Source organism: Capra hircus, chromosome 28 (genome assembly GCF_001704415.2).
Source record: "Capra hircus breed San Clemente chromosome 28, ASM170441v1, whole genome shotgun sequence".
In the NCBI taxonomy this organism is placed as follows: domain Eukaryota; kingdom Metazoa; phylum Chordata; class Mammalia; order Artiodactyla; family Bovidae; genus Capra; species Capra hircus.
This window is the reverse complement of record NC_030835.1, coordinates 18,083,420-18,093,905: the sequence shown is the minus strand read 5'-3', so window position 1 is coordinate 18,093,905 and position 10,486 is coordinate 18,083,420. Positions and strand designations below refer to the sequence as shown.

General features: G+C 53.0%; 1 protein-coding gene across 1 annotated transcript in view; it reads left to right on the top strand.

The window, feature by feature from the left end:
• CDH23 (cadherin related 23) overlaps window positions 3,788-10,486 on the top strand; it is a 431,691-nt gene continuing 424,992 nt past the window's right edge. The window contains exon 1 of the mRNA XM_018042178.1: window positions 3,788-4,128. The gene's annotated coding sequence lies outside the window, so the exon portion shown is untranslated. The remainder of the gene's footprint in view (window positions 4,129-10,486) is intronic.

Sequence of the window (10,486 nt, the reverse complement as noted above, 5' to 3'; positions counted from 1 at the left end):
CCTTGTCAGCCTGTACCTGATTTATATATCTGTCCCCTCTTGGACTGGGAGTGCCTCAAAGACAGCCTGTTATTCATAGCTGTGTCCCCAGTGTGCAGTGTGGGCTTGTTCCTAGCAGATCCACTCCCGGCTCCTCTGCTATGCTTCAAATCACAGCAGGACTGACCCAAATCCCACTTGGGTCTGCAGCTTCTGGCTGGGGTCAGCCAAAGAGAGGTACTGGGGGAGGCCAGAGCTGGAGGAGAGAATTCTCTTCATCCTTGACCTCAAGCAGTGTCTCTGGTAGCAACTGTGTCTCTGGCTCCCACCTGCCAGCTCCACCGTGCTCCCATCTTGTTCTGTGTGACCCTGATCCTGGTGACTGCTTCCTCTCTTCGTCCCTCCAGCCTAGGGTGGGTAGCAGCTTCCTGCTGTTGCTGAACTGAGTCACCTCATCATCCCCTATTTGATTTCTCGGCTCTTCCATCACTGTGTGACCACAGTTGCTTTGAATCCCCTATTACACACTCAAAGCAGTTCTGTGTGTGGGCTGCACTCAGACAGACACCCCAGGTCCTAGCATGGTTCTTGGCACAGAGCGGGTACTTGACAAATGCTTGTGGAATAACGGTGGCAGCCCAAGAATTTCTATGAACAGAAGTATGATGCCCACATTGGAGGAGGTGAATTCAGCTGAATTCAGAGCTGTTCTGTTCACTTGTAAAATGACTGCAGAAAGCCTGGGGAGTCATAGTTTGAGAAGAGGTGGCAAACCAGAAAGAAAGAAGGATTTAAGATTGGAGAAACTTTGAAGAGCACCTCCTCTAGTAGTTTCATTTTATGAATGAGGAACAGGAGTCTTAAGAGTAGTCATGTCTAGGTCAAAACCAGTTAGAGGCTGTCTGAAATTCAGAAACCAGATCTCCCAACTCCTGGCTCCATCACCATCTGGAACTGTGACTCCGAGACCTGTCAGACCACATCTCTGGCCCTGCCTCTTGTCCTTGGGCCCCAGACTCATGCGTCCAGTGGCCTCCCTGACTCTGCACTCAGTCACTGCACTGGCCTCTCACACTCAACACACTCTGGCAGGGAGTGGGTGGGGGGGCTCGCGTCTCTTCCCTCTTGATCCTCTTCCCTCGCTCCCCATCTCAGGGAATAGCACCCTGTCCATTTATTTCCACAAGCCAGTAACCTGGGGTCTCCATGATGTTTCCCTCTCTCCCCCCAGCATCACTCCATCTCCCAGGTCTGTAGATTTTTTTACCTCCTGAGTATCCCTTCCCTCCATTTCTACATCACCACCCCAGGCCAGGACTCTGATACCTGGATAGCTGAGATAGCTTACAGAGATGTGAGCGCTGGAGCAGGGGTGGGGGTGGGGAGGTGGGTGGGGTGGGGGATTAGGGGGTGGGGGGGATTTGTGTGCATACATTTCTGTGTGTGTTTTATTCACTGATGTATCCCAGTGTCAAGGTTCCCAGGGGTTACAACTTTTTTGTAAAGGGCCAGACAGTAAATATCTTACACTTTGAGGACTGAAGAATCTCTGTTGCAACTCCTTAACTCTGCAGTGTTACTGTAAAATGAGCCGTAACTCGATGGGCATGTCTGTGTTCCGCTAAAACTCTCTGTACAAAAATGGGGGGCAAGATGGATTTGGTCTGAAATGTGCAGTTTATTCCTGGTTGAGAACTTCCTGGCACACAGTAGATGGTAACTAAATATTTCTAACTGAAGAGAGATGCTCTTATCATCTATCACCTCCCAATCAATTCCCTGTTTTTCCTATTTTCATGACACTCCCACCCTTCAACCTCCACCCCAACCATCTGCTTCAAAGCCTCCACTCCTAGGATAGAGATCAAACCCTGATTAAGCCAACATGCTCTGTGCGTCTGGGCCCTGCTCCCACTGTGGCTTTACACTCACTGACCTCCTCACCCTTTGCAGTGCCCCATCCCTTCCAGACTTCCTTCCCTTCCTTATGTATACCAGTTCCTTCCCACCAGGAGGCCTTTGCACATACTGTTTCTTCTGCCTAAAACCCACTCTTTCTCTCCCCATCGTGCATCCCTCAGATCTCAACTCAGTGTTATCTCCTCCAAGAAGTCTTCCCTGGTCCCCTAGGCCAGGTACCATTAAAATATTCCTCGTCCTAGCACCGATTCTGACTGTAATTTTACCTGATTATGTGTTTCATTGACTGTTTTTCCCGTTAGAGAAGCCCTGCAAGGTACAAGGACCAAGCCTATTTCTTCCTCTGTCACATCCCCAGAACCTATTTCAGTTAGCTAGCATTTAGTAGCAATAATGAGTAAATGGTAAAGAACAGGAGCTTTGGAAGCAGGCAGGTTCAGTACCTGACTCCACCACATGGGTAACTCATGCACCTCCCTGCTGCTGCTAAGTCATCTCAGTCGTGTCCGACTCTGTGAGACCCCATAGACAGCAGCCCACCAGGCTCCCCCATCCCTGGGATTTTCCAGGCAAGAACACTGGAGTGGGTTGCCATTTCCTTCTCCAATGCATGAAAGTGGAAAGTGAAAAGTGAAAGTGAAGTCGCTCAGCCGTGTCCGACTCTTGGTGACCCCATGGACTGCAGCCTACCAGGCTCCTCCGTCCATGGGATTTTCCAGGCAAGAGTACTGGAGTGGGGTGCCATTGCCTTCTCCACATGCACCTCCCTAAAGCCCGTTTTATTCCGGTAAAACCACGCTAATGACACACCTACCAAAAAAGCTGTGTTGTGATTAGAATGAAGTCAGACCAAAAGTCTCAGCCCAGTGCCTGACTCCAGGCAGCTATTGTCAATATGCTGATACAGGTCCAGACATCCAGTCATAAGATAAATGGTTAAAAGAATTCAGAATGTTTAGCCCTGGGAGGTAAAGATCAAGGTCAGGGAATGGCCATCTTCAACGAAGCCAGCATAGACTCTTCCTGTTTCGAGCTGTCTGGAAAAGTCACGAAGTCTCCATCCTTATACATGTGCAAAAAGAAACTGGAAGACCCTTATTCCGGTGTGCACCGGGCAGGGGTGAGGGTGCTCAGGTACAGCGCAGGTTTCTTCTAATTCGGGGCCCCTCACTGTGAGCCCCTGGGGACATTGTCAGCTTTGACTGATGGAGAGGGCACAGACGGGAGAGTACGATCGGGGTAGGGAAGGGCAACTGGTTGAGCCAACACAGCTAAGTGGTCCCAATGACTGGAGGGACAGCCCCGCTCGGGGCTCAGCGCGAGTTTGGGAGCAGAGAGGGGGCGCTTAAAGCCAACAGATGGCGCAGGCTTACCTAGACCCGGGCGCCCGCTCGTTCTGGCTTCCCGGGAGCGTTTCCCCGTTCCGCCCGAGGCCAGCCTGGCCCCCACCCCTCTGCGGGACAGTGGGCAGCCCTGCGGAGCACGGCTCCCGCATGCTCCTGGGGCCGCTTTCTCCGGCTTCCTCCTTGCCCCTTTGGGGGATTCGTCGAGTTGCCACAGCAGCCGGTGCCATGACATCGGCAGAGGCCAGTTTCGCCAGCACTGAAATATTCATACCCTAAGCGCCTGGCCCCGGCTTCGCGCTGCTCCCGGGGGTCCAAGCGGGGTCAGGGGTGGGGGGCTCAGGGATCCTGGCGCCCACCGTGGTGGGAGGGTGGGCGGCGGGGCGCGGCGGGGCGGGCAGGGGCTGGGCGAGGCGGAGGTGAGGGAGGGAGCGTCAGGAGGCGGGGTCTGGGTGGCGGGGGCCGAGCAGGGCGGAGGAAGCGAGGGAAAGTTGATCGCGGACTTGAGCCGCGGCGGCGGCTCCGGAAAGAGGGGCGCGGGCTGCGTGCGCGATGCTCGGTGAGAAGATGCGTCCGACGGCTGCCGGGCGCTGATCCCGGCGGGGCGGGGCGGTCCGGCCCTGGGCATGGGGCGCCGAGGTGCAGGGCTTCGGGACGATTGGGGCGCGCCTCGTCTGAGCCCGCGGCGCGCCTGAAGTTGCGGCCGGCAAGCGGCCAACAGCGAGCGGACGGCCGAAGGGGACCCAGGAGCGGCCAGCGCGCCGCGGATGAGCCTTCGCACCGGCGGCGAGACACGGCGGTGGTCAGCACTCGAGCAGGCGGCCTTCCGGGGCCGATCCGGAGGAGAGCAGAGCCCAGGCGCAGCGCCGCTCGGCACATGCACACGGTACCAAGAGCCATGCACCGCCCCTTCCCTCCCCGCTTCCCTCGCCTTCTCCGAGCCGTTCACCCGCCACGCGGTGGGAAAGTTGGAGCTGTGGGGTCGCGACCGTAGCCGCCGAACCACTTGTTCTCGGCACGGCCATCGCCCTCGGCGGGCGCCCGGGGCCTCCTTCCACCCCCGGCTCGCAGCCAGAATCCTGCTTCCCACTCCCAGCCCGCGGCTGGACGCGCGGCAACTTTGATTCCTGGCAACTCGAATTCCCTCCGCGTTGGCCTTGGGAGGAAAGGCACTCCACTTCCCACCTCGCTTCCTGGACCCGGGAACGTTCGTGCGCTTTGCTTTTTGCGCCTCAGAGAGGGTCTGGGTCTGGGGTGGGGAGAATTTCGAGGGCAAAGAGGGCGTTGGGGTCCGATCTCGTCTCCTTCTGCGCTCTGGATCCCCCTTTGGACAGTGGAGATGGGGTGGGGCACACCCCCACCGCGGGGTAGGCGTCGGCACTGGAGGGACCTTAAGTCATGTAGCTCTCCCCTCCCCTCATCACCTCTCTGTGCCCGTCGGAGACCCCAAAGGACTCCTGCATCCTCCGAGCTCTGGGCGGGCCATGGGAAGGCGCACCCCTCGAGGCATGCGGCTCGCGCTTTGCCTTCCCCGGCCACCGGCAGTGCTGGTTATCCCCAGGGGCTTGCGCTCAGGAACGCAGCCCCTGTCTCCCCTGCAGGTCAGCCCGGGACGCCTGCAGAACCCGTGCGTGCCAAGGTGGTGGCGGCACCAGCCGGAGGGCACTCAGTGCCTTGCTTTCCCGCGGAGCCAGCACCTAGAGCCGCTACCTCCGTGCCTCCAGCCGAGATCCTGTGCCCTTGCCACCGGCCACCGCCCCCTGCGACCCTAACCCGCAGCCCTTGTGCAGTCAGCAGCCCACTAGGGGCAAATTAGCCTTTCCTGGGTAGTAGCACGCCCCACCCTCCCCAGTAATTCAGAGAGCAGCGCCTGACTCTTTTTTCACGCCTTGCCTTCATACCAGAGAAAGCATTGACCCTTACCTTTCAGCCGCTTAGCAGGTACCCCCGCCCCAATTTGGATTGGATTTTGAAATAAGCTGGAGAGGCACAGGGGGAGTGTGTGTGTGTGTGGGGGGGGGTGGATGTGTGTGGGTGTGTGTTGGGTGGAGTCAGACAGTTGCCCAGGGGAGAATTAAGCTACCCAGGGTGGGGTGGGCTGGAAAAGCCTGGCTGGGGCCAGGAAAAGAGGTGCTGATGAGTCAGCCCATTTATGGGGGAGACCAGGCTTGGAGTTAATGTTTGGTTCATGGTGCAGGGGTAAGTGCACTGGCTGTGGTCAGCACCTGTGATGGTGGTCAGCACCTGAGTCTGGGTTAACAGATGTCACTCTGCGCTGGAGGGGCTTGGAGGAGGCCCCTTAACTGGGGGAACTTGGTGCTGTCTGGGGGAGAGTGGGAATGCAGAGTGGCTGAATGGCAGAGAGGGAGAGTACCCTGTGGGCTGGAAAGGTGACACTACAGAAGTGACTGGTGTGAGCCAGGTGGCTCTGCTCTGGGTGGTGGAGAGCTTCATGAGTGTGTGAGAGGCCCAGAGCTGACTGACATCCTGGCCTCCTCTGGGCTGAGCCCCAACATACACGTCTGCCTCCACCTTCCTGACCCCCTCAAAAAGCTGGGCTTCTCACATCTGCTTACCAAAGAGGTTAATTTGAGGGTTATGATAGTGGATGGTCCTGGTTGCATCCCAGGTATTTCCTCTGCCCAACAAGCAACCTTACCTGCAAACTCACCATTTGAGGTTCGTTTCTTTGAGCTTAATATTTTGAAGGGTGCCTTTCTGAAGCCCTAATTTAAAATGCACATACTTCTGGGAGGTGAAGGTCTAGTAGAGCCTTGCTACTCTGAATGTGGCCTGTGGACCTGCGGCATCAGCATCACCTAGGAACTTGTGAGAAAGCAGACTCTTGCACCCCACCCCTGACTTCTTGAATCAGAATCTGTGTTTCACAAGATCTTTGAGAGGTTTGTTTTATCAGTAAAGTTTAAGAAGCCCTGCTCCACAGAACCTTCTCAGGAATGAGCATTTCACAGCCCTTGGTGAAAGAGTGTCAAAAAGGTCACTGGATAAGAATGTAGGTTTGAAAATGAGATTGAGACTGGAACTTCTTTTCCTGGACATTTATGGTAGGGTTGGATTAATTGTCCACTGCTGGCTCCTTAAGGGTATTCCCTGCTAGTGCCAGGAGGGTAACTGTGTTTTGGGCATCTTTAGACAGATTCAAGTAGCAGTTCAGTTTTCTGTGTAATTAAAGTACTGCCATGTGTGCTGCATATGGGCAGTAGGAAGTGGGCGGAAGGGGCAGGGTTTTTGGAAGCTGGATAAACTGCTCTGCCTCTAGGAGGCCTGGGGTTGGGTCGATGCTGTCCCTTAAGGAGAAAGAATTAAGGAACTGTCCTCCACTTCATCTGTCCCTCCCAAATGAATGGAATGACCCATCAATCACACCTCTCCATGGCCTTCAGGATTTATGCAGAGGGAGCTGCAGAAATGCTAATTTGGGGCAGTCAGCAGAAGATAGGATGCCAGCCAAGCTCCACTCTTAATTACCCCTGCCACCAGCCCAGGCCGGACACCCCATTTCTGCCACCCAGTGCCCTGGGAGGCCCCTAGGCCCAAGAAACAGGATGATGCCAAGGCATGGTTCAAGTCACCACTCTTGGTCCTCTGGAGGAATAATGGTGACCCCGACGCCAGCAAGGCTGGCCTGAGACTGGGGATCTGAGGGCTTCAGAGCCTCGGTGGGGCCAACGGTATCACAGGTGAAAGATTATGGCATGACTCATGCACCCTAGACCTACTTAAGAGGACTGTCCTTCCTCTGTGCTGGCCTTTTTGCCAGGAGGCAGAGTGGCCGGGGGGAGCTGTGGGAGAACGTGGGTTGGCATGGTCATAGAACTAACAGACAGTGACAGTCATGTGAAAGATACCTTCATCCGTGAGTTCAAAAACAACTTGGTCAATAAGTCTTATTGTTTCCTAGAACCCTCAGCTTTTAAACAAAATTCATTGTTTTAAAACGTGAAGGTGATTTTTTTTTTTTAGCAAATTAGTTTAACATCTTTGTTCATTTTTTAAAAAATTATTTTTGAGCCTTGATTTGAGTTTTTCTTGGCCCCAGGTAATCCTATTTGTCCATTTAATTGGTGTGCAAAATTATTTGTGAGTTGGACCCTGCTGGATGGGTTATTTCAGAATGGAGCTATTTTGCCTCCAGTGGAAGAGAAGTGGGGAGGGGAACAGGCTCTTCTGGGCTCCAGCCTCCTGCACCAGTGTGGACAGTACCATGAGTCAGGTGGGTGGGAGGGGCGGTTAACTCCCCGGCTGTGTCTTCCTCACTCCTGGCCCTAACATCACACTTCGCCCTACTCTGCAGTGGTCTGGTCTCTCACTAGACAGTGGGCTCTTTCAGCATGAGTTGTATCTTATTCTTCCTTGTATCCGCAGGGACCGATGCTTAATCACTGTCCATTGACTCAGTGGCTATTACATTGGCATCTAGTATGCCTATAACCGGTTTTAACTATTCACATTGATTCCGTTCAGACTGGGCAGCTAGCGCCCATCTTGCTGTATCCTGGGCTCTGGGCAAATGCCTTTGGAGTAGAGGCAGAAACTCATGTGCCTAGAGGGGCTGGGAAGAGAGTAAAGCAGCATCAAATGTAAGACGACAGGGCGTGGTGGGGACTGTGGAGGATAGAAAAGCACAGGTTCCAAGTAAAAGGCACAACTGTAGGCAAAACCCACTTATATGACAGAAGTCAGAATCGTGGTTACTCCAGGGTGTGATGACTAGGGCTCAAGGGTTGCTTTTGGAGTGCTGGAAATTTCCATATCTTGATTTGACTATCTACAAGGGTGGTGAGTGATCATTTGTGCAGAAGAGTCAATTCAGAAGAATTAGAGCATTTATGGAGATAAATAGAAGCATATTTATTTTGGTTCAATATGAAAATAGCTTTATTGAATTCCATAAGGCAGAAAATGCATGCTCTTACCAACGCTATTGACTAGAAGGGTGACAGTGAGAAACCTGGCATATTTAAGAAGTAGCCACATGGAGATAGCTTTCTAGTCTTTCATTGTGAAATGTAATCTGGTTCTGTCCTGGGGAGTGGTACGGGCTGCTGCTGCTGCTGCTGCTTTCTGGCTATGTATCTGGCCCTCAACAGTCATGCTCCTGGGGCTCTGTCTCCCTTCAGCAGTGACAGTCTGCGAGGCTCCGTGAATTGCTGGGGGCTCGGGGCTCTCCGACGTCTGTCCCCAGCCCCAGGGCCCTCAGGCGGTGACACCGAGAGTGACACAGCAGGCTCAGGCTTAGCGTTTGTAGTTCTGATCTTTCCTTTGCAGAGTCTGACAGCTCATGCAAGAGCTGGTTATTATTATGATCATAAACCTGTTCCCTTCCTGATCTTTGTGAAGCAGCTTGGAGGCAGATAGAGCTTCCATTCCTGAGCTAAGGCTAAGGCCTTACCCAGGCCTTAGTTTTCTCAGTGGTTGAATGGGAATAATTTCCAATGACACTGCAGGCTTGCTTTCAGCATTAATAAGAAGGAAACTCTACAGAAAGCCTTTTGTGCAGGGCCTGGCACATGGTACACATGCAGAATGAGGTAGCTTTTTTATTATCCCTTTTTGATTCAGTCATGTGTTAGGCACATTGTATTCCAGCAAAGAGGTGAAACCTCCCCTTATTTTGAGAGTTGGACAATCTATAAGTTCTTAAATCGAGTTCTGCCTGAGGATGTATGCATGTGTGGTTGTGGTTTTTCATTTTGCATTAATTGTTAGCAACATTAAAAAATGGCATTTTTGTAATAAAGAGCTAGATTTCTGGCATATCTGGCTAGAACAGGCAATACTGGGTCTGTGTTCCCAATTGACAGTAATTGGTTAGGGCTGAGTTGCAGCCACCCCCTTTTATTTATTTATATTTTTATTTAAAACATGCTTTGAGGGTTATATACATACAATAAAGTAAACAGATCTTCAATGAAAGTGATGGGTTTTTGCATATGTGTGCACGTGTGTAACCCCAGCTGGATCTGATGCATCCTTGGTGGCTTGACGAGGCTCCCTCAGGCCATCTCCTGCTCTTTGTGTGTGTGTGTGTGATACTCTTATTTTATGTAATAGCATATTGTAATCAAGTAATGTAATTACAGAGTTTTCTATAGCATTACTTTTAGAGACTGTTTAGTTTTTCATTATATTCACTGAAGTAGCCACTATCTTGATTTCGCTCCGGCTTCTGTTAGCACGTGGGTTTTGTAGGCGTGCTGATAGCCTTCAGTTCTCCACAGTCTCCACCATTCCCTGTTGCCTCACATCTGACCCCATTTATTTACACTACATCCTGGCCCCTTTAGCCATGTGAGTTTGTGACATCTATGCCAAGGGCTAGAAATGTCCTTAGAAACTAGCTGGATGTACCATGTACCACGTTACAGGTGCAGAAACTGAGGCCCACAGTCAGGGAGTGGGCTGCTTCTAGACCCTCTCCTGGGGTGAGGTGGGCCTGGGCAGCGGCTAATCAAGGGCAGAGCCCGGCTACTTCCACCCCAGCATGAGGCCAGGCAGACCGTCATCTCTTGGTCCCTGGCAGCCAGGGCCTGACCCTGCAATCATAGTCACCCAGAGCCTCCTGCAAGCTGATCAACCTAAGAGGGAGGGAGTCCTTCCTGAAGATGCATCTTCCCCAGGACAGGCTGTTAGCAGTGCTGCCTTCCTCTTTAAAGGCCATGCTCCATTTGGAGAGGACCTGCAAAGCCATTTGTGACAAGGGCCCTGTGTACCACCTTGATTGTGTCTGTTTCTGAAAGGAAGGCTGTAATTTGGGAGCCAGTGAAATCAAGGGAGGGAAATAGAGGAGAGCGAAAGAGAGAGAGGAAGGGAGGGAAGGGAGAGAAAACAAAAGGGGTGGCTGGGATTATGTCTGGGTCTTCATCTGTAGTGCTGGTCCTGTCCCCAAGAAATGCTGGCTTTTCCTGGCTTCAGGGTGGGCTGGGTCCCTCCAAGGGCTTCCTGTTAGCTCTGCCCCTCTTCTGCTCTTTGCTACAGAGATAAGAGACTTGTCATCCTGCCCAGGGCTTACCCAGGGCTTCACTCTCCAGCCCTCTGCATCCCTTCTCTGGCTCTCACCTGCCCTTGCCCTGGGAGGAGACTAATTTTGACCTTTTCTCCTGGGGCCAGAAGAGCTGCTATCTTCAGGGACTGGTGGTGACAGAAGCCAGGCCTCTCTCTGTCCCTTCTACAGAGGCCCAAGGCTTTGTTTTAGGAGAGGCATGGGTAGATTGCCACAGAAA